Genomic DNA, 23,548 nt, shown 5'->3' with positions numbered 1-23,548 from the left:
CTGATTTGTGTGAGGTTCAGTTCAGTTCAGTCGCTCAGTCATGTCCGACTCTGTGACTCCATGGACTGCAGCACGCCAGGCCTCCCTGTCCATCACCAACTCCCGGAGCTTACCCAAACTCATGTCCGTTGAGTTGGTGATGCCATCCAACCATCTCATCCTCTGTCACCCCCTTCTCCTCCTGCCCTCAATCTTTTCCAGCATCGGGGTGTGTGAGATGACTATGTGCTAAGTTTAAAAACTGTACTTTCCAGCCTCCTTCTTGGCTGGGGTGGGCTGAAACTCAGCTTTGACCAATGAGACCTAGGAGAAGTCTGTTGGAGATGTCTAGACAAGTTTTGCTTTTCAAACACAGATCTTGCCCATTCTTCATTGGTGCATTGCTCTTTCTGCTTAGAATATGGTTATGATAACAAGATTGCAACAGCAATTGGCAGCCATCTCAGCCTTATCCACCCCCTCCCCCCTGCCTTAACATCTCCATCAGCTCTGGCAGCTGCCAATAAGAAAAATGAAACCTCCTGATTTGCTGAAGCATTGGTCACTCAAGTTTGCTGTTCCTTGGAGTTGAACATAAACTCTAACTGACCCAGGATGGAGGTCCTAGAAATGAGAGAGCAAAAGCAATCAAGGAACCTAGAGAGATGAAAGAGAGGAGGCTTGGATTGGGAGAGAAGGAACTAGGATGGTCTGCATTAGGGAAGACGGATTTTTGAGAACATTCAAAGCTCATTTGCTTAAGTCCTGGAGCCATATGGGCAGTTCAGGTACAGAAAGGTCATAAGTAGTCTGATTGACTGGGCAGTTTTATTCCCCAGAGTGAATGAACACTTATCTATGAGTTTATCAGGCCATGAATTGATTTGCCTGAATCTTCATCCAGCTTGATCATACCTAAGGACACCTAGCAATGTCAGCTTCCTAATACAATCTAATTTGAAGCAGATGACTATCGCTCTGAATGTAACCATATGCTCTTGGTTTCCTTCCACAATGTCCTGGCTGAGCTCCATTAGTCTTTCTGAAACTGCGCCCCTCTTTGACAGTGGAAAAGCCAAGGGTTGGAGCCACTCCCACCTACTTCATTCAACTCTACCACTAAGAGCTGGTTCTTCATCTGTCAAAAGACAGCAGTAACTCCGACATCACTGGATTTTGAGCACAGAGCTGGTATGTGCTACATCTGATCTGCGTGCCCAAGACCCCCTCTTCCCTGACTGCTCATCTTAAATTGACTGAGCTTTTCCTATTGGTCCCAGTCTGATGTAAAGTCAGGAATTACCCACTTTGAAACTCTTCCATATGTGGTCCTTGTCTGTGCCCAAGATCGACTTCTCAAGTGTCAGGAGGCTGAGTTTGGCACCCTCTCTCTGGGCTACCCAAGTTCCTCCCTGCTATTGCTTGTCTAGCCCACATCCGAGGATTGCTATTGGTCAGTGTCTCCGTGTTCTGAGCTTAGGACCCTGTTGTATTTGTCATTCTATCCCCAGCCTCTAGAACAGTTTTTGGTGTATGATATTAATGTGGGTGTGTGTGTATGCATCATTTCAGTCATGTCTGACTCTGTGCAACCCTATGGACTGTAGCCCTCCAGGCTCTTCTGTCCATGGGATTCTCCAGGCAAGAGTATTAGAGTGGGTTGCCATGGCCTCCCTCATGAGATTTTCCTGCCCAGAGATTGAACCTGGGTCTCTTGCCTTGTAGGCAGATTCTTTGCTGTTAAAGTCACTAGAAAAGCCCACCATAACATTAACAAACACAAATTTGTGGAATAAATGAGTGAATGGTGAACTTTTTTAGCATTATATACATGTTTGTAGCACTGAAGAGTTCTATGCTGTGCTCAGGCAAGTGCTTAGATGACATTTGTGGAATGAAAACAGTCCAGTCTTAACTCCCTAGATTTTGGAAAAACTCTCTAATTGCTGTAGATTTCTCATGACTTTCTTCTCTCACTGGTTTGTAATGAGGGTGGCACAGAAGCCCCATAGAGTTGTATCACCCTGTAACAATGTTTTATAATAGCTTTGTTGGTTCACAAAGCTTCTCTTCCCAGCCTGCTTAAGGGAAGGAAGCTAGGACATTTATCAAAATATCACTCTGATACTATCTCTGAAAAAAAAAACAACAATTTGTCCTGGCTCATCAAGCTGAGCATAGCAATTTGTACATTTAAGAGATTACAACGAAACCTTGCAATTATACTTTTTAATGGTGTCAATGAGCCACAACTGAGATTAATAAGCAACACTGTGTGCCGGGCACTATTCTAAACGTTTCACTCATCAACTTTTCTCAACAACCTTATGAGGTTGGTAATATAATTATCTCTGTTTTATAGATGTGGAGACTGAGATGCAAAGGGGCCAAGAAGCATGCCTCAAGTTACTGGTAACTGGTGAAGCTGAGGTTTGAATTTAGGCAATCTGATCCAGAACTGGAATGCTTAACTATTGACCCACATTAACATTTATTATTATTTTGGCCGAAGAATTCAGTGACATTGATCCAATCCAAAGAAGTCTCAGTTTTGATAGGTTGATCCGTCACTTCCCTCTCACTCAGTTGGATCTCTGAGTTCCACATCAGGTGGCCTAGCCGTATTATGGCCTAGTCAATATTTCTGTATTTTATTTAGAAGAACTATTTTATTTAGACTGGCTCCCACCCTCCCTTCTTTGCATATTTCATAGAATGCATTTTGCTTGCAGAGAGCACAGACCACACTAGTTACGAACCCACAGGGCTATGTGCATAGTTGGGCCGGGAATGAAAACAGCTTCACCATAGTAGCCATCTGTCATTCTGTCCATCTGCTGCCCTAGAGGGATCTTAAAATAGTTTCAACTCACCTTTAAAATCCATCGCTCTATGAAGGGCTTGTAACACTCGGCGGCCCTGAAAGGCTGCCTGAGAAACAGGACGGCTATTTGGGCTACTGGTGACCAGCTTAAGTTTCTTTGGAGGGAGACAAACCATCCATTCATTGGGCCCTTGTGAGATTTTCCTTCTGCACCAGCCCTCCAAGCCAAGGAGGAGAACACCTAGAGGAATGGCTTCTGGGTTTTTTTTTTTTCTATTGAGAGGTTTGTTTTTTGTTTTTTAAATTGTCTACTTTTTTTCTTTTTTCTTTCCTGCTCAACTCTTTTCTGCTCCAACTACCCAATCCTACAACTTTCTCCTTGTCTTAGCTTGTCCTTCACCAGCCCTAAAGCTAGGGGTTTGGAGTGAGCGCATGTTTGTAATCTAGAAATTTTAAATCAGTAAGGTGACCATTTATCATTTGTCACCCAAACCAGGACATTTTTGAGAATGAAAAGTCCAGACATATGATCGCCACTGGTTGAGCTTTGGCTCCGTTGCACAGCACCAAAAGTGCATTTATTTTATTTTTTAAATTTCTTTTTATTGTGGTAATGTTGATCTATAATCTTATGTAAGTTTCACGTGTACAACACTGTGTTTCTACTCCTATATACTCTACAGTGTGTTCACCACCAAAAATGTAGTTTCCATCCATCACTCTACAGTTGGTCCCCATTTTGCTTTCTCTCGACCCTACCCCTTCCTCTCTAGTGATCATCACTGTGTTTTTTTGTATCTGTGTGTTTATTTTTGTTTGGTTTAGTGTGTTCACTTAGTTTGTTTTTTATTTGCTTATTAGGTTAAAAAATTTTTTTTTGTATTGGAGGATAATTGCTTTACAATACTGTGATGGTTTTTTGCCATACATCAACATGAATCAGCCACGGGTATACATATGTCCCCTCCCTTCTGAACCTCCTTCCCATGTCCCACCCCATCCCACCCTCTAGGTTGTCCAGAGTGCTGGGTTGAGCTCCTGAGCACACAGCAAGTTCCTGCAATCCAGTTCACGTATGGTAACATCTGCGCCTCTGCGATGCTCTCTCCGTTTGCCCCTCCCTCTCCTGCCCACACTCTGTCCACAAGCCTGTTCTCTGTGTCTGCATCTCCACTGCTGCCCTGCAGACATTATATCACACATGAGAATTAAAGCATATGGTATTTGCTTTCACCATCTGACTTATTTCACGTCGCATGATACCCTCAAGGTCCATCTACATCATCACAAATGGCAAGATTTCGCCTTTTCATGGCTAGGTAGAATTCCTCTGTGTGTGTGTGTGTGTGTACACATCTTCTTTAACTAGTCAGCCACTGTGGGCACATACGTTGTCCCCTGCTGCTGCTTAGTCGCTTCAGTCGTGTCTGACTCTGGACTGAAGAGTCTGGTGGGCTGCCGCTATAGACTGCAGCCCTCCAGGCTCCTCTGTCCTTAGGATTCTCTAGGCAAGAGTATTGGAGTGGGTTGCTGTGCCCTCCTCCAGGGGATCTTCCATACCCAGGGACTGAACCCAGATCTCCTGCATTGCAGGCAGATTCTTTACCACTGAGCCACCGGGGATGTCCTAGGTTGTTCCCAGATCTTTGCTACTATACATATCACTGTGATGAAAATAGGGGTTTTGAAAATATCTTTTCAAATTAGTGTTTTTATAGTCTTTGGATAAACACCAAATCTAATTTATTGGATAGTTTATCCAATATAGTTTATTGGATAAACACCAATATCTTTTCAAATTAGTGTTTTTATAGTCTTTGGATAAACACCCAGAAATGGGATAGCTGAATTGTATGATCTTTCTATTCTTAATTTTTTCAGGAATCCCCATACTGTTTTCCATAATGGTTGCACCAATTTACATTCCCATCAACAGTGTTTGAAGGTTCCGTTGGTCCATATTCTTGCTAATGTTTGTGGTTTCTTGTCTTTTTGATTATAGCCAATCAAACAGACATGAGGTGATATCCCATTAGGTTTTGATTAGCATTTTCCTAATAGTTAATGATGCTGAACATCCCAGAAGAGCATTTAAATACTTACCAGGTAACAGTTGGAGACAACAGCATCCCCGTCTATGTTCATGACTCTAGTGCCTGACTGTACACTAGATCAGACTCTCATCGATGGGATCAAGACAGGACAGATTGTTCTCTTGTTATCTTACTGAATCTTTAGTCTATAATGATTCCTTTTTGCTCTAGCTCTGCATTTTTTTCAAAAAGGTCACATTCTTAGTATTCAAGTAATATAGCCTGTTAAATCTCTAGACTGAATTGAAAGTTACATTACAAAATTTCAATTCAATTATGCAGATGTTTTTTCCATTTCAAATCACCACTAGATGTGTAACTTGGTTTAAAATAAACTTACAGTGAAGCTCTCTAATTATTCTTTGGGAAGGATGCTGTTAGATAAAAAATATCCTACATATACAATGAGTTTTTTGTAATTACATATACTCTTTTTTCAATTAATTAATTAATTATAATTGGACGATCTAAGTGAATCCCCAGGCAGGGGCCTCTAATTAAATCTTGGTGAATTTAGTCAGAAGGGAAGTCTTACCCAGTGCTTCCTGTAAATATCTTCCTCTTTGATAAAAAAGGCCAGTTGAGGAGAAATTAGTGCTTCTTGTTTTTGGAAACAACCTGAGTGGCCCCAGTCCTCTTGTATCCTTGATGGGACAAGCCCAAGGACAAATGCCTGCTCACTGAAGGTAGCAGACATCGGCTGGATTGTTTTCCAATTTCTTCAGCCACTAAATCGACATTGGAACTGCCTGTTTCCAGGCTTCTTCGTACGTGAAAAAATTGTTTTTATGTTATTTTTTAAGCCAAATTTACCACACAACTGTTACCTGCATTTGGGCATCCTTAGACGATACATGAAGTGGCATGAAAGTCGCTCAGTCGTGTCTGACTCTTTGCGACCCATAGACTATATAATCCATGGAATTCTCTAGGCCAGAATACTGGAGTGGGTAGCCTTTCCTTTCTACAAGGGATCTTCCCAACCTGGGATCGAACCCAGGTCTTCTGCATTTCAGGCAGATTCTTTACCAGCTGAGCCACAAGGGAAGCCCTGGTAGGCTACTCAGTCCATGGGGTTGCAAAGAGTCAGACATGACTGAGAGAATTTACTTCAAAGAATTCCAACATAAATGATAATGCCATAGTTCACTATCAGACTTATCCCCCCTTTTCTGTTATATTCCTTTCTCTCTCTTGGAATTAAGTGTCTAGATAATAAAACTTACCTATACACATATTTTTTTCAAAAAATCAATATATGCCATTACTGTAATGTAAAGAATGAATATCACATAAATTAAGAAAAGATGATAAATTTAAATGTGTAAAATGCTTGGGCACAGCTATGCTAGCAAATATGTTGAGGCATAGCTTGCGGGTCTGTGTAGAATTGCCATGAATGAGGTAGCTCTCACATGCATCCCAGTGTCCTATGCTGGTGACTCAAATCTCATCAGATGTGTAGATTCTGCTATTGAGATTTTTCAGAAGGTGAATGAGCTTGATGAAGCCCCAAACCAAACAATGTGCAATCTTACATTGACTTACGTGGTAGCCTCATTCTCGTAAAATTCAATGTGCATTCAAATGATGCGAAAGATTACTTTGCAGTATGTAACCCAGAGCTGACATCGAAGATCATAGAATTTTAAAAATTATAAAAAGAAACAAACCCTGTTTTCATCCACATGAGTATCTGATGGCACACGTGGAGGTCATGGGGGACTTTGAACAATTCTTGCTATGTAGGATTGCATGTTGCAAAATGTCTGGAGTCCTTGCCAATAAACACTGACTGACATCTCTAATACTTGTGGCAACCAAAAAGTACCCTTCTACGTTTTTTAAAAAAGAAGCAAACCCTGTTTTTGGCTTGGTTGGTAAACAATCTGCCTGCCAGTGCAGGAGACACAAGAGACATGGGTTTGATCCCTGGGTCAGGAAGATCCCCTGGAAAACAGAATGGCTACCTACTCCAGTATTCTTGCCTGGAGAATCCCATGGACAGAGGAGCCTGGGGGGCTGTGGTCCTTGGGGTCGTGTTTGTGTGTTTATTGACTTGGCCGCAGCGGGTCTTAGTTGGGATGTGTGGGATCTTTGGTGTGTCTTGTGAGATATTTTCGTTACGGCACATGGACGCTCCAGTTGTGGCACACAGGCTTAGTTGTTCCACGCATGTGAGATCTTGGCTCCCTGACTAGGGGTTTAACCTGCTTTCCCTGCATTTCAGGGCCGATTCTTAACCACTGGACCATCAGGGAAGTTACCCTTGCCTGTAAGTTTTTAAATCATCCCCTGAAGCAGTCTTGTCACCTCCTGCCTCACCACAGAGGACAGCAGAGCACAGAGGTCAAACTGGCCTGGGGGTGGGGCCCCGGGTCACTGACTCTACATAAAGGTCAGCAGGACCCTGGCTCCCCACTCTGCAAGTTGCAGCAATGCTCCATTTCTTTTGGGGCGGGTCCGGACAGGTGGGAAGAAAGCATGGGAACTATAGGTCAGTGGGTCACCCTTTCTTAGCACATGTGCATTTTATCACTGACCACTTATTGAGCTTCCACTAAGTGCGAGGCAGAGGCAGGGCCAGCCATGACTTCCTCCTGCCCTTAGGGAGTCTAATGTAGAAATGGAGAAAAGTACCCAATTAAGATGGAGCGGAGGTTCTTAGTTTGGGATACTGGAATGTATTTCAGTGGATCCTTTAATCTGCTGACATTGCAGATAAGGCTGCATGTATCTCTGTGTGTGAGTGCTCTCACACAATTTTTTTCTGGCCAGAGGGTATATTCTTGTCATTGTTGTTGTCCAGTTGCTAAGTCACGTCTGACTCTTTGCGATCCCATGGACTATAGCCCACCAGGCGCCTCTGTCCATGGGATTCTCCTGGCAAGAATACTAGAAAGTGAAGTCGCTCAGTCGTGTCCGACTCTTTGTGACCCCATGGACTGTAGCCCTCCCGGCTCCTCCGTCCATGGGGTTTTCCAGGCAAGAGCACTGGAGTGGGGTGCCACGTTGCCATTTCCTTCTCCAGGGGATCTTCCTGGACCAGGGACAGAACCTGCGTCTCCTGCATTGGCAGGTGGATTCTTTACCATAACCAATGAACCACCACGGGTGCCCTAGAGAGTATATAGACTTAATCATATTCTCAAAACACTCCAGGATACTACAAAGGTTACAGATTTTGCACAGGGAATGCCTGGTAAGTAAATAGTATCTTATTTGATGAGTTTTCGCAAGATGTCTCTGCTCAAAACACCTCTCATTGAGATAACTTCTTTCACTGAAATCTCACAGGTAGACTTTCATTGTGAATGGCTGAAGAGCTAGCATGGGTCTCTGTGAGCATCATCTTTTCAAAAGTATTTGGGAAATGTTTACTGGGACTAGGACCCAGCCATGGGTGGAGCAGAACTCCCAGTCCTGTGGACGGTGTGGGCTGGAGAAGGGGGAGGGTGCCAAGACAGCAGAAGTACAGGATCTTTTGGGAATCAGGGGGCAATCTAACCCATGGAGCAGAGAAGTTCTTAGGGGAGAACAAACCAGCCTGGGCTGCTAACACCCTACACAGATGTGTATCAGCAGCTCTTCTACACGGACAAAGAGTCCTGGTCAAAGAGGATGTTGCATTGAGTCTGCGGGCACAGGCATGAGGAGGTAGGGAGGTGGTCAGACTCCACCAGCATCAGGCCTCAGCTGTCTCATAGTTTTGTTTGGATCAGCCACTGGGTGAACAGATCGGGCCTCGTAGGATGACTCTGATAACATGACCTGCATTTTGGTGCATATCTAAAATTCCAGCTTATATGAGCTATCACTATTTGTTGCAAGAGTGTGCTTGGGAAGCAGACTGAGGACTCTCTGGGCTGGAGAATGAGGGGGAGGGTGGTTTATAACTGGCAAACTATGTGCTGACTATAACCAGGCTGAAAAGCAGTGTGGTTTCTACGGGGTTCATTCTGGAATGAGTACATTTCGGTTTCCCCCTGGAACAAAGCCTCTGCTGAAAAGAAAACATACCTTGGCCTTGAAAATGCAAAATCACTCTCCCTCTGCAGCTCCGAGCAGTGCTGTACGGGGAGGGTTAACTTGTCCTAAGGCCCTCCTGTCTTTGGAACCCCAAAGGAGCAAAACACAGATCTTTCCATGCTTTCCCTTTCCACAGATCTTTCCCTTCCTTTACTAAAGAGGACCGGGAATAATTGCCAATTCAGTAGGCTCCTTGCTCTTTTGTGCATTTCAAAGGCATTTGCTGTTTGGGATTTGGAAGAAAATCATGAGAAATGAGAATCTCTCGCTGCCTTGGCTGGAAGCAGGCTCATTGTTTGGAGAAGGAGCTGGTTTCCATGGTTTTGGACAAGAGACAGATGCTTTTTTGCTTTTTTTCAAGAGTAGTTTCTACTTTCAGTTGGATCCAATAAATAGCCAAGGTAGTCAGTTTTCCACCAGTGAAAGGTCTTAAAGTTATTTGAAAACATCCTAATATGTTATCATTCACCACTAACTGTATATGTTTTTCAGCTATTATAACTCACGCATTTATCTCTGGATAGGCCCGGTTTAGGCCAGATTTCTGCTTTATGTGTGTATGTATGCCTACTAAGTCACTTTAGTCGTGTCCGACTCTGTGCGACCCTATGGACTGTAGACAGTCAGGCTCATCCATCCATAGCATTTTCCCAGCAAGGATACTGGAGAGGTTTGCCCTTCTCCAGGGGATCTTCCAGACCCAGGGATCGAACCTGTGTCTCTTTTGTCTCCTGCATTGGCAGGTGTGTTTGTTACCACAGTGCCACCTGGGAAGCCCCCTTCTGCTTTATAAGGGCAGCCAGCCATGTTTCAGCTTTGGTGTCCTAGTCTTAAGAGTAAAGACAACGAATGAGACATTCATTCATTGTCTATAAACTACAGGAGACTCAGGGATGGTCTGGGTGAGGAGAGTAGGGCAGGAACCAGCAGCATTTGAATCCTGAGTTCTAGTTCTGGAAGCAGCTGGCAGAGTTGATACCATCACAGCTGTAAGGATGAGTGCCCCCCCTCCTCCCAGGCCAGCACTGGGGCAGGACCTGCCTCCACAGGAACCATAAGGTGCGGTGATCTTGAACCAACACATGGAAACTGCCTATTTTACCTTCTGCCTCTAAGACAAGACACAGGACAAATTTTTCCTCCTTTTTTTAAAATGACATAGAAACAAGGAATGTGCTCAAATGAAAAAAACAAAAAACAATTGTCTCTTGTCTTACTGTGGAAAAGACTCTGATGCTGGGAGGGATTGGGGGCAAGAGGAGAAGGGGACGACAGAGGATGAGATGGCTAGATGGCATCACTGACTCGATGGACATGAGTCTGAGTGAACTCCGGGAGTTGGTGATGGACAGGGAGGCCTGGCGTGCTGTGATTCATGGGGTCTCAAAGAGTCAGACACGACTGAGCGACTGATCTGATCTGATCTGATTACTGTGATACTGGCTTGGAATTAAGATGGATCAGGTATTGAATTTAGCCATTTCCATGATCAGTAGCAGCAGTAAAACAATATATCGGGTCCCCAAAATCTAGAACAGCTCAGTGGATGAATGCTAAAGCTTGGGTCTCACAACCAGAGCAACAATACACTCAGTCGTTACGGCCCTTTATCATAATCCTATGTTCTTTTTAAACAGGGATGAGCTACATGACTGAGGGATTCCCTGGTGGCTCAGATGAGGGAGATGTAGGTCTGATTCCTGGGTTGGGAGATCCCCTGGAGAAGGAAATGGTAATCCACTCCAGTATTCTTGCCTGGAGAATCCCATGGACGGCGGAGCCTGGAGGGCTACAGTCACGTGACAGATCTTAAAATTGCTAATATTGTCATCATTTTTTTTTTTAATGTTATGGTCTTTTCTGCCATTTCTGAACTTATAGCTCTGGGTCATTTTTCACTTTGCAGGCTTTCTCATGGTCTGCCTGATTATATTGCTATCTGATTTTTCCTCCTGTTTAGATCTTGCTTTCCCAACTTATTCGTTAGTTCCTTGTGAGCAGAGACCAGTGGATTTTTAATTTTCCTGTGTCTCCTATTTCCCAGATAGAATGGGCTTTTAGGTGTCAGGCAGGAAACTAACTGGGCCTGTGTTGAGCTGTCTTTCAAATAACATTTTCATCAAAGAGAACTAGAGATAACCCTGTGTGTATACATCCCTACCTCTTCTCTGAGGATCATGGCTGCTGTGGATGAGCATGTCTTTGACGTTCACTTAACCACAAATTTACTGCCAAAGGTATAAAATGCAGAACAAGATCCATTGGATAGATTAGCTAAGATTATACTAACGGCAGCTCAGAGTGGAGTTTGGGAAATTAAAGGAAAGGATTATACTTTAATCTGTGATGTAAGCATTGCAACATCTTATTCTTCGTAGCCACCACCCATACCCTTGGCAAGAACAAGGTCTCTCCCTTCTGCCACTTGAATTTTCTCCCTCTCAGTTGAAAAAACATTTGGCTCAGGAACCATTATTTCTCTTCTGTGGGGACTAATCTGAGAATAGTAATAATAATAATAAGCATTTCCTTTCAAGTAACAGAGTGCCAAACCTTTCAGGGCCAGGCAGATATGATCAGAGAAGTTTAACTCACATTCAAGAAGAGCATTCCTGGGTGGAAGGAGAAACTCAAGAATGTGTCCTCCGGGTGACAGTCCAGAGAGCCCCGAGCCGCAAGCCCAGTCTTGTCTTCCCTCCACCAGCCTCTGTAGCTTGGTTGACAAGAGGGGACCAACATCAAGAATGCTGCCCCAATTCAATTCAGTCTTATAAAATGATATAAAGTCACTTTGTCAAGTGTATGTTCAGGTCATTAATACAGTTTTTAAAAAAATCATTGCAAATTCTGTGATGACATTTGACAACGAGTGCGTTTCAGTGTTGCTTTCACTAGAAAATTTCCATTTCTCGGGAATCTAAGTAACTGTTACAGTGAGATACAAAGCTCCCCCTCCATGGTCTGCTGATGTGTAGAAGACTGTGTAGGTGGAGGAGGGTCTGGGAGAGGGGAGGGGCGGGGGTGTGGGAAAAGGAGAAACCGGGAGAGCAGGGGGAGAAGCAGTGAGTGGACATGTCCCTGTGTGGGACTGATTGTTAGAAAGCAGCTTCCACAACGTGGTGTTTCTGTTTGTTTGTTTTTGTGTTTTGAGCCTGTTAGAGTTTACATTGGTGGTTTGTTTGCTTGTTTTTCCATTTTTGTTGGAGTATAGCTGCTTTACAATGTTGCGTTAGTTTTTAACTATACAGCAGAGTGAATCAGCTATATGGATACATGTTCACGTTAAGTAGCCTCAGTCACGTCCGACTCTTTGCGACCCTATGCACTGTAGACCACCAGGTTCCTCTGTCCGTGGGGCTCTCCAGGCAAGAATCCTGGAGTGGGAGATCTTCCCAACCCAGGATTGAACCCGCATCTCTTATGTCTCCTGCGTTGGCAGTTGGCAGGAGGGTTCTATTTACCACTAGCGCCACCTGGGAAGCCCATACACATGTATACAAATATCCTCTATTTTTTGGATTTCCTTCCCACTTAGGTTACCACAGAGTACTGAGTAGATTTCTGTACTATAAAATGGGTTAAAATGGGACGGGCTTCCCAGGCGGTGTTACTGATAAAGAACCTGCCTACCAATGCAGGAGACATAAGAGATGCAGGTTTGATCCCTGGGTTGGGAAGATCCCCTGGAGGAGGAAATGGCAACCCACTCCAGTAGTCTTGCCTGGAGAATCCCATGGACAGAGGAGCCTGGAGGGCTACAGTTCCACAGGGTCGCAAAGAGTCGGATGTGACTGAAGCAACTTAGCACATGTAGCAACAGCAGTGCATATACGTCAGTCCCAATCTCCCAATTTATACTCCCCTCCTTTCCCCCTGGGTATCCATACATTTGTTCTCTATTTCTGTGTCTCTATTCTGCTTTGTAAATAAGATTGTCTATATCAGTTTTTTTTTTTCCAGATTCCATATATATGTGTTAATCTATGATCAGAAAATGCTAGTTATTAACACAACTAGATTCAGAGCTCTTGAGTCTTACTGCTTTTTGAAAACTTACCGACACCCAAAACACATGACTGACATACAATAGACACTTTTCAGTGTATGATTAACTATACAGAGAAAGTTTAATATCTTGGAATAATGACTTTACAAAGATGAAATAATATTTTGAAAAATTTAAACATGAATAGCATTGTTGCAATGCGTGGAAAAAATGTTAAAAATTACATTTTAGTACACATTTAATTGAATGTCTCTTAATGTCAGGCACAGAGTCTCCACTGGAAAGAGTCATGAGAAAATGCACCCTCCAGGGGCTCATAGGATGTTTGGAGGAGCCAGACATGAGCCCGAATCATGAGAGCAAGAGTCACAGAGCTGATGAAATGATGAACTGGTCTGCTTCTTTCTTCAACCACTTGGGATTGATGGGAGTTACTTTATTATTTGTGATCCTTGAACTTTTCACACTGAAGGTGGCAAAGATTCCCAGATCATTGAGATTCTCAGTTAAACAGCACATAGCTATGTATGCAGTGGTCAGAAATCCCAAGACTCTCTTTTGAACTTTCATTTCTTAATTTCTTTTAAAAAGGTATTATTTTTCTTTTTTTAAATTTATTTTTAACTGGGAAGAATTGTTTTACAATGTTGTGTTGGTTTCTGCCATACAACAGTGCAAATCAGCCATAATCATACATATATCACCTCCCTCTTGAGCTTCTCTCCTGTCCCCTGATCCTACCCCTCTAGGTCATCACAGAGTACCAGGCTGGGCTCCCTGTGTTATATACCAGCTTCTCACCAGCTATCTATTTTACACATGGTGGGGTATATGTGTCGAAGCTACTTTCTCCTTAAATTTATTTTCTATTGGGGTATAGTTGCTTTACAGGGCTTTCCAGCTGGCTCAGTGATAAAGAATCTGCCTGCCAATGCAGGAGATGGAGGAGACATGGGTTCAGTCCCTGGGTTGGGAAGATCCCTGAAGGAGGAAATGGCAGCCCACTCCAGTATTCTTGCCTGGACAATCCCAAGGACAGAGGAGCCTGGTGGGCTACAGTCCATGGGGTCTCAAAGAGTTGGACACAACTGAGCACCCACACACAGCTGCTTTACAATGTTGTACAACAAAGTTAATGAGCTATATGTACACATGTATCCCCTCCCTCTCTCCTCTCCCTCATCCCACTCATCCAGGTCACCACAGAGGTCCGGGCTGAGCTCCCTGTGCTGTATAGCAGCTTCCCACTAGCTATCTGTTTCACACATGGCAGGGCACATACGTCAGTCTCAATCTCCCAGTGTTAACCTGCATGGTTCCTAAGATCTCAAAGGGGAGGAATGTGTAACTTCTATTCATTTTTTCAGATTGGGAATTAGGCTTCCTGAACTCTGGGTAACGTTGAGGTTTGCTCCAGATCGCCTGAATCAAGACCCCCCTGCCTGCACGCCAGCCCATGGCAGTTACAATACTAGATGTTGCCTCTTTCCAGGCATAACCCGAAAAGTATACGAAAAGATGAAGTACGTCAATTTTTAAAACATTAAATGAAAGAAATAGTGCTATTCCACCTAAGTACATTGCTGCTTAACTCTTAAGAACATCTAGATTTCCAATCTTAAAATGCGTGGTGAACTTCACAAGTATACTTTTCCCCAGTAGACGGTGATAATGTATCACTCACTACCGTTGGAATCCACAGGTATTTCCTTGCTACATGACCAGCACCATTGCCTGTTCTTGTTTTGTGGTATAACACGGAAAGTTTTTGTTTGTTTGTTTGTTCTTTTGGCCTTTGAAGCCCTGTTACTGAGTTATTGATCTTATGCTTCACGTGCCACTTCGTCATCTCATCTACCACTTCCCTGGACACGTAACCCTGTGACGAAGCAGCTGATGTTCTTAACAAATAAGATTAACTGAGATTCGAGGTGATTTGTAGTTTGTCCTAATTTCAGGTAGCCTTTCTTTTGCAGAATAGTTTATCATCTCAGGAGCTCAACATGCTGTTTTTACCTTTAGCTTAATAAAGATTCTAACAAAGCCATTCAAACTTATTAACCCGTATGTGGGTTCCCTAGAGTTACCAACGTATAAGACTTTTGAAAGACAGCTTTCGACTCATGCATGGGCGTTTTACACTTCAAGTTCTTGAAAAACTACTTTCTTTTCCTCTTTTCATTCATTCATTTCTTCATGTATATGTTACGTCAGATATCATTGCTGGAGGCTTCGTGACAAATGTCACTTACAGGCTCTAGTGCCCTCAATATGCGGTAGGTTGAAAGTTAGTCATTCTTTTCAAAATTAGTGAATTTAGCATTCTCTTCTTGGTACCACCCCTGCATTCTAGCCTACTTTCTTTGAAGCAAAACTGTCAAGGTTTCACTCAGCTTGGTCACACCACCCACTCACCTTCATCCATACCACAAGTCCTCCCAGGCTTAACCACTCCTCAGAGGATCTTTTGCTGGCAGTGACACAGACATGTGGGTCGGGGAACCTTGAATTCAGAGAAATCCTCAGACTTTGTTGTTGCCCCCGAACTTACCAAGAAGGGATGGAGCTGCAGAGAAGATGTGACCAAGAAGAGGGAAGTGAAAAAGCCAGAGCAGCATTAAGGTGGAGAGAAAAGAATGAACCTCAGCTCCCACAACCTTGAGAGGCGAGTTGGGGCTGGAGGAGACAGGCCCCCCTGAGGGCCTGAGAGCCTGACCGTGGTTTCCGGCTAGGCCTGGGGGCCTGGCCTGCATCTTTGCTTGGCTGGATCTAGGTTCCTTCTTTGGGCAAATACAATTTATGTCCGCTGAATAAAAGCTCCCTGCATGTTTTCTCTTCACACTTTGGAATGTTACCAAAACCGGAAAGGAAAACCCCCGTAAATCTCTGCTCATCCAGACCTCTCTTGCTCTGAAAAGAAGCCCAGTCAAGCTCCGCATCAACCTCACGTCCGTCTCCAACTCCTCCAGCCCACACTGAGTTCTCCCTTTGCGCCCCTACAGACACAAGGCCTGAACCATGAAATCCAGCCATTAATCATCCTCCTACCACAGAGGGGCTGTGCAGCCAGTAAATCCCAGGGCCCTAGAGGCCAGGACACCCGGACAGCCGGGTCCTGGGCTGACTCTGCTCCCTCTCAGCTCGGTCCATTTGTGTGGTCTCTGTTTCCTCATTTGCATCATTAGGAACAGGGACTGCATATCTCTAAGTTGACCGGTTGCTCTGTGACTTCAAGCTCATGTACAGCTTTCTCACTGTTGCTGGTTTCAAGTCACAAGGGCAGAAACTATGCATTATGTTCTTCTTCCTCTTCATATGGCAACAGAGAGCTGGGCATGCAGTACTTTGTCTACTCATTAATGTGACAAGCATTTATTGAAATTCTCCTGTACACCAGGCACTATGCTGGATGCTGTATCACTGGTAAGGGAGACAGAGGATCTGAGCATCTTTAGAGAATTCCATGGTCCTCACACTCTCCCAAAGGCTCTTAAAAAACATCCTGGAGCTGCACCTTCAGAATTTCTGCCCTAATAGTTCTTCAACCCCTCACCATTTGTATTTCTTTTTTTTTTTTAATGTTTTTTACTTTAATTAATTAATTTAATTAGAGGCTAATTACTTTACAATATTGTAGTGTTTTTTGCCATACAATGACATGAATAAGCCATGGGTGTGTATGTGTTCCCCATCCTGTACCCCCTTCCCACCTCCCTTCCCATCCCACCCCTCAGGGTCGTCCCAGTGCACCAGCCCTGAGCACCCTGTCTCATGCATCGAACCTGGGCTGGTGATCTGTTTCACATATGATAATATACATATTTCAGTGCTGTTCTCTCAAATCATCCCAGCCTAGCCTTCTCCCACAGAGTCCAATTTGTATTTCTAACAAGCTGCTGGGTGATGCGGATGCGGTTGCTGGAGAGAACCACCTTGGGAGGCCTGGTTTGTTCTCGCAGCAGTTAATGACAGCACTCTTTCACCCAGGTGTTGTTATTTTAACAGCTGGCATCTGACCTCTTCAGGAAGGATCAGCCTCTGCTGCAAAAATAATGCCTTGATGAGCCTGCTTGGATGGGGTGAGACCCATTGGCTGTCAGCCAGCTCCAAGATATCAGGAAGTGGAAGTGACTTCTCAGGAGACAAAGTGAGGAATTTGTGGGGTTTGCTCCTGAAGGGAAAGGGGAGATGGATGGAGAGGCTGAGAGGAAGGCAGGAGAAAAGGAGTAGGTGAGGTGTAAGACCAGCTGCTCCTTTGAAGGCCTTTGTCCTGTGTGCTCTAAAACCTGTCTTTGTTGCTTTCCTCTGCCCCATGCACCCTCCTCAAATCCTCAACACAAAGAGGCAGGAACCTAGGAGAGAAGGTAAGGCTCTCTGGGAAACACAAGGGCCCTAAGAGGGTCCAGAGGCCCCACTAGCTGCAGAACTGGAACTTGTGGTGCCGAAACTCCTATTGCCTGGTGTTTCAAAAGGAGGAGACCCTTGAGTGCATCTGGGTTATGCCGCGGCCGAAAGCCAAGTTTCCATGAGGTTCTGTGGGACTGAGACAAGCATTTATTCCAGGTTCCTCTGTCTATGGGATTTCCCAGGCAAGAATACTGGAGTGGGTTGCCATTTCCTTCTCCAGGGGATCTTCTCGACCTAGTGATCAAACATGGGTCTTCTGCATTGGAGGCAGATTCTTTACTGTCTGAGCCACCAGGGAAGCCCTTTATTTTATTTAATATGTTTTAATTTTAAACTTTGGGGCTTTTAAGAAAGAAAGGAGCTGAAATGCCGGTAAATTACCAAAATCACAGTTTTATACCATATTGCACTAGTCTTGCGAACTGTTTCAAATTTATAGTGTTCGTTGACTTTTACCCCAGGCTTGTCAGAGAGAATCACTTGGTATGTTTGATATTCCTGCTGGGAAACTGAGGCTCATGGAGACGCACAATGAAGACTCAGCTTGGGGCAGATATCCAGCCAGCCATGCCAGCGGCTCACCTCAAAGGTTACCTGCGAAGGGCCTTGGTTCATCACAGGGCTCTAGTTTCCTCTCAAATAAGGTAGCTACAGTGTTCAGTTCTAATTCTCAGCAAATCAACATTTCAAGCAGTACTTCAGGGTACCCCAGTGAGGAGGTGAAATCATTTTGTCCAGAACATCTCTAATCCAGAGCCTTAGCTCTTTTCTTTAAAATCTGCTTGTCATTTGTCTGCAGGAGGAAATTAGGGAGGAGTGCAATCACACTTAACTCTCATTCGTTTTACAGCCATATCTTCTACTCTGAGATAAATCTTGTAGCTAAAAAGGTCGATGGAATGTAAGAACAAGTTACAGCCAAGTCCTCTATTTTTTGGCAACATGTACTCCGTCTGTCTTTATGATCAACAAGCAAATCAACTGTATTCTAAATCAAAATGATGGGTTTCCGAGCAGCCCTAGGGGGCTTCCAGGGCTGGCCCAGGAGGATCTTGGGATGGGACCCAGAAGCCTCTCCCACCTAGCTTGTCTCTTCAGGTGCCATCTTTAGTCAGATGAGATAAGTTGAACTGGATTCCCTAGCAGGGAAGTGAACAATACCCCCACAGAGCTTGGGCCTCAGAGGGGCTGGAGGTGGGGTGGGGGATGGGAATGGTTTGGGGTTCAAAAGAGGCACAGCTTCACCCTGGGGGCAGGCGGATTAAGAGTGACTTTTTCCAGGACTTCCCTGGCAGTCCAGTGGTTAAGACTGCGCTTTCACATCAGGGAGCACAGGTTCCATCCCTGGTCAGGGAACTAAGATCCTGCATGCCACGGGGTTTGGCCAATAATAGTAATAATAATTTTTTTTTTTTAAAGAGTGACCTTTCCTTTCTACCCTTGGCCCCAACCCCCGACACTTACCTATACTCACACTTAGAGATAAGAAAGGGATAGCAGGACACACCCCGTAATAACAGCAGGTACTATTTCTTAAGCCCCTGCCTCACAGAAGAGAGAACTCTGTCTGGGGAGCTTGAAACAACTGGCCCACGTTAGTTAGTAGGTGGTCAAGTCGGGATTTGAACCTATATGGCTTCAAAGCCCATATTCTACACTATTCCATCAATTCATTCCCCAAAGTCTGCCCATGAGAAAATACAAGTGGGTGACTTTTTCCATAAATAAGAATTCACATCTTTTTAATTTGGAGACTATGTTCTTAGCTTTCTGTGTGTGTTTAACTGTTCATTCTTTTCTCAAAATCATGGTGATGGGAGATAATCATTCTCTCCACTTCCCTCTACTTCTTTCCCCCTCCCCCATTCTCCTTCTCTCACCTCCTTCCTCCCCCACCTCTCCTCCCCTCCTCCTCCTCTTTTCCTTCTCCTTCTCTTTTTCCTCCATCCTCTTGTTTTAACTTGACCAAAAAAATACCCACACCAAAACAAACCCATGACAATCCTATTTTAGATCATGTTTCTGTTAATTATTTTTTTTTCTTATTCTATAAATTTGAAAAGTCTGGGACCTCTACTTTATATGAAGGCACTCTTTGTAATTTAAGTCTGTCATAGCTCTGGAACCCAGGGCCACATCCATAGCCTAGGAAAATTTGATTTAGGATTTACTGACAGAGAACATTTGGTTCAAATTTGATAAACTGTAGCTAGGACTCCGAGGGACATTTTAGTGAGAGGGCATCTCTTTTCTATGCTGTAGCCTCTTGTTCCTTTGGGCTAATTCACTTCAGTCATGTCCGACTCTTTGTGACTGCATGCACTGTAGGCCCCTCTGTCCGTGGGATTCTCCTCCAGGCAAGAATGCTGGAGTGGGTTGCCATTTCCTCCTCCAGGGGATCTTCCTGACCCAGGGGCTGAATCTGCATTACAGGCAGATTCTTTATCACTTGAGCCATCTGGGAAACCCTCTTTTCCTTTAAAATTTCCATTTTTTCCTTCCTAGATTCTCTGGCTTCTTGAATTGACAGCACATGCAAATCAATTAATATCTTGCTGAGACCATGCTTATTTTTGTTTTATACACAGTTATTTTCTTTGTGCAGTAAAACCTGAGTGTATTTTTTTTTTCTGTTTCAAGCATTCTAATGATTTTTACAAACAGTATGAAACTGTATTAGGCATGATGGCCCCCTTACATGTGAATGAAGCACAGCAAATTGGGGACTGACTGAGAAAATCTGCAGCCTGATCAGCACCCCCGCCTCCGTTGCTGACATCACATTCCATCATGTTGATTAGCCATGGACAGAGCTGCTGGTGACACTGCTCCTCTTTTGAACTCTGTCTTCCCTTGGACTCAGGGCAACTGCAAGCCTCAGAGCCACACCTTCAAACACAGCCCTGTCTGCAGAATCCCAGCTCCAGGCCTCTGGAGTGTCTCTCAGCTCCAGGTCCTTTAGTTTGCTTTATGGGTGTACTAAATCATTCCACACACCATGGAGCAGAGGAAAAGGTTGATTTATTAGACCTACCTGCTTGGTACTTGCAGAGTGAGAGTCCCATACTGAATGATTTTCTCTCTTCACGTTTTTTCTTTTTATAAGTTTTAAATGTTTAAATAAAATACCCATGGAGTATCCCTTAGATGCAGACCAGGGGTATTCTAGTCCTGTCAGACCCTTCGTGATAGTTTCCTAGGGATAACAAGGGTCACTTGCTTTCTCTCTCCATCTCTTCTCTTTGTTTCACCTTCCTCTTTCTCATTGCCCTCTTCCCCACCTCCCTTTGATCAGAGAAAAAGGAAGCATGCATTCATTCACTGACTCATTCATTGCTTGCCATTTGTTCACTCATTCATTCCAAGTTTTCTGTTAGGTGGCACAGACCCAGCAGTGAACAAGACAGTCAAGGTCCTTGCCCTCTCAGAGGCTGTGACCCAGAGTGTAAGGTCAAGGTTACATGGGCATTTACAATGTAGAGTGATGAGTGCCAGGGAGGAGCACTTTCTCAAGGGTCAGATGGGGCTTCCAGAAGGTTTCCCCTAGGCTGAAGGCTGAGCCCCTAGCACTGGGGAGTGAGTGACTATGCTGACTACAATTCCCAGCTGACTATGCTGGATTTTCTCAGTTGTTGGGTCTAGTTGCTTTCTGTGCAGTAAACAGTCTGTTTAACCAGTACCTTTTTTTCACTCATCAAAGTAAACTCTAAATCCTGCTTCACAAGGGCAGAATGGGAATCCAACAGTAAGAGACTGTGAGCAGAACTGGATCCTGACATTTCTAAGGAAAATGACTGTGATAAACACCTGCCAACAGGGCAATGGGTTTGGATTTGGCAATGAGAAAATGGATTTGAATGAACGCAGACATTGAACGGAGATGTGGAACTGATTAAGCCTCATGGACTGAGGTCACAAAGAGTCAGACTAAGCGACTTTCACTTCACTTCAGCTAAAATCAGAGTTGAAACAGGCCTGTAGAGGGAGCTCTCACCCCCTACCAAGCATCTTCAATTACTCTAAAAAGGAAGCTATTAATGCCTACCTTACCTTTAGGCAGGAAGGTGTTGCTTACTTCACTATCCAGCGGGAAGAAGAAATGTTTTGTCTGCCAGATGACAGCCAATCAGAGACTGGCAGTTCAACCAATAAGAAGCCTCCAAACTTTGGATTCTCAGCCTCCTCCAATGGACTCTGGTTATTTCAGCTCTCCCCAAGTCCCTCCTTTTCCTATTAAAAACAAATACCTCTTCCTTGTTCTCTGGACTGCCTATGCCCTGCTGTAACTGGCATATCCTGAATTGCAGTTCTTTTGGCTATTCTTGATTAACCTGGCCTTTTCTGGTTAAATAACTGGCTATTTTATTTTTGAGGGTGACAGAGGCGTTTTAAGTAGCAGCCATGATGTCACAAAGCAGGTGGAGACATGATTCTACTTGAGAATACACCATCAAAGTGGCAGCTTGGAGCTGTTTAGGCTTGACATAGGCTCCCTTGGAGAATGGAGACCCAAGGCAAGTTTAAGTATGTAAGTGGTTCAAGTTGAAAGTGGAAGAGTATCCAAGTGAAATACCATAATTTGAGTAGGCAAACAAAGATTAAGATAAAAATGTGTGCCTAGGAATGACAAACCTAGACAGTGTATTAAAAAGCAGAGAATTACTTTGCCAACAAATGTCTGTATAGTCAAAACTATGGTTTTTCCAGTAGTCATGTATGGATGTGAGAGTTGGAATATAAAGAAGGCTGACTGCCAAAGAATCGATGCTTTTGAATTGTGTTGGAGAACAGTTTGAGAGTCCCTTGGACCCCAAGGAGATCAACCCAGTCAATCCTAAAGGAAATCAGTCCTGAATATTCATTGAAGGACTGATGCTGAAGCTCCAATACTTTGACCACCTGATTCTAACAGCTGACTCATTAGAAAAGACCCTGATGCTGGGAAAAATTGAAGGCAGAAGGAGAAGGGCATGACAAAGGATGAGATGGTTGGATGGCATCACCAACTCAATGAACATGAGTTTGAGCAAACTCCCAGAGATGGTGAAGGACAGGGAAGCTTGGCATGCTGAAGTCCATGGGGTCTCAAAGAGTTGGACATGACTGAGCGACTGAACAACAGAAAGGAACAAAGTATATGACTTCTATACAGTAAAGAGGATGTTGCACTGGGTGAAAAGGAAAGTTTGCCGCTATCAAATAGCTTAACCAGAGCAGAATCAAAGAGAGGGATAAATCCACTGATCAGATCAGATCAGTCGCTCAGTCATGTCCAACTCTTTGCGACCCCATGAATTGCAGCACGCCAGGCCTCCCTGTTCATCACCAACTCCCAGAGTTCACTCAGACTCATGTCCATCGAGTCAGTGATGCCATCCAGCCATCTCATCCTCTGTCGTCCCCTTCTCCTCCTGCCCCCAATCCCTCCCAGCATCAGAGTCTTTTCCAATGAGTCAACTCTTCACATGAGGTGGCCAAAGTACTGGAGTATCAGCTTTAGCATCATTCCTTCCAAAGAAATCCCAGGGCTGATCTCCTTCAGAATGGACTGGTTGGATCTCTTGCAGTCCAAGGCACTCTCAAGAGTCTTCTCCAACACCACAGTTCAAAAGCATCAATTCTTCGGCGCTCAGCCTTCTTCACAGTCCAACTCTCACATCCATACATGACCACAGGAAAAACCATAGCCTTGACTAGACGAACCTTTGTTGGCAAAATAATGTCTCTGCTTTTGAATATGCTATCTAAGTTGGTTGTAACTTTCCTTCCAAGGAGTAAGCGTCTTTTAATTTCATGGCTGCAGTCACCATCTGTAGTGATTTTGGAGCCCAGAAAAATGAAGTCTGACACTGTTTCCACTGTTTACTCATCTATTTCCCATGAAGTGGTGGGACCGGATGCCATGATCTTCGTTTTCTGAATGTTGAGCTTTAAGCCAACTTTTTCACTCTCCACTTTCACTTTCATCAAGAGGCTTTTGAGTTCCTCTTCACTTTCTGCCATAAGAGTGGTGTCATCTGCATATCTGAGGTGATTGATATTTCTCCCGGCAATCTTGATTCCAGTTTGTGTTTCTTCCAGTCCAGCATTTCTCATGATGTACTCTGCATATAAGTTAAATAAACAGGGTGATAATATACAGCCTTGACGAACTCCTTTTCCTATTTGGAACCAGTCTGTTGTTCCATGTCCAGTTCTAACTGTTGCTTC

At 44.1% G+C, this 23,548-nt stretch overlaps 1 long non-coding RNA gene across 1 annotated transcript in view; it reads right to left on the bottom strand.

Annotated features, from left to right (window-relative positions):
* Positions 1-21,792, bottom strand: part of LOC132346133 (uncharacterized) — a 50,322-nt gene extending 28,530 nt beyond the window's left edge. Inside the window, exons 1-2 of the long non-coding RNA XR_009495870.1 lie at positions 21,389-21,792; positions 11,521-11,638 (exon numbers count right to left, since the gene is read on the bottom strand). This is a non-coding gene — a long non-coding RNA (uncharacterized lncRNA). The remainder of the gene's footprint in view (positions 1-11,520; positions 11,639-21,388) is intronic.
* Between the last annotated feature and the right edge of the window lie 1,756 nt (positions 21,793-23,548).

This window comes from Bos taurus, chromosome 9 (assembly GCF_002263795.3).
Source record: "Bos taurus isolate L1 Dominette 01449 registration number 42190680 breed Hereford chromosome 9, ARS-UCD2.0, whole genome shotgun sequence".
Lineage (NCBI taxonomy): Eukaryota > Metazoa > Chordata > Mammalia > Artiodactyla > Bovidae > Bos > Bos taurus.
This window is presented reverse-complemented; position numbering and strand designations above follow the sequence as displayed.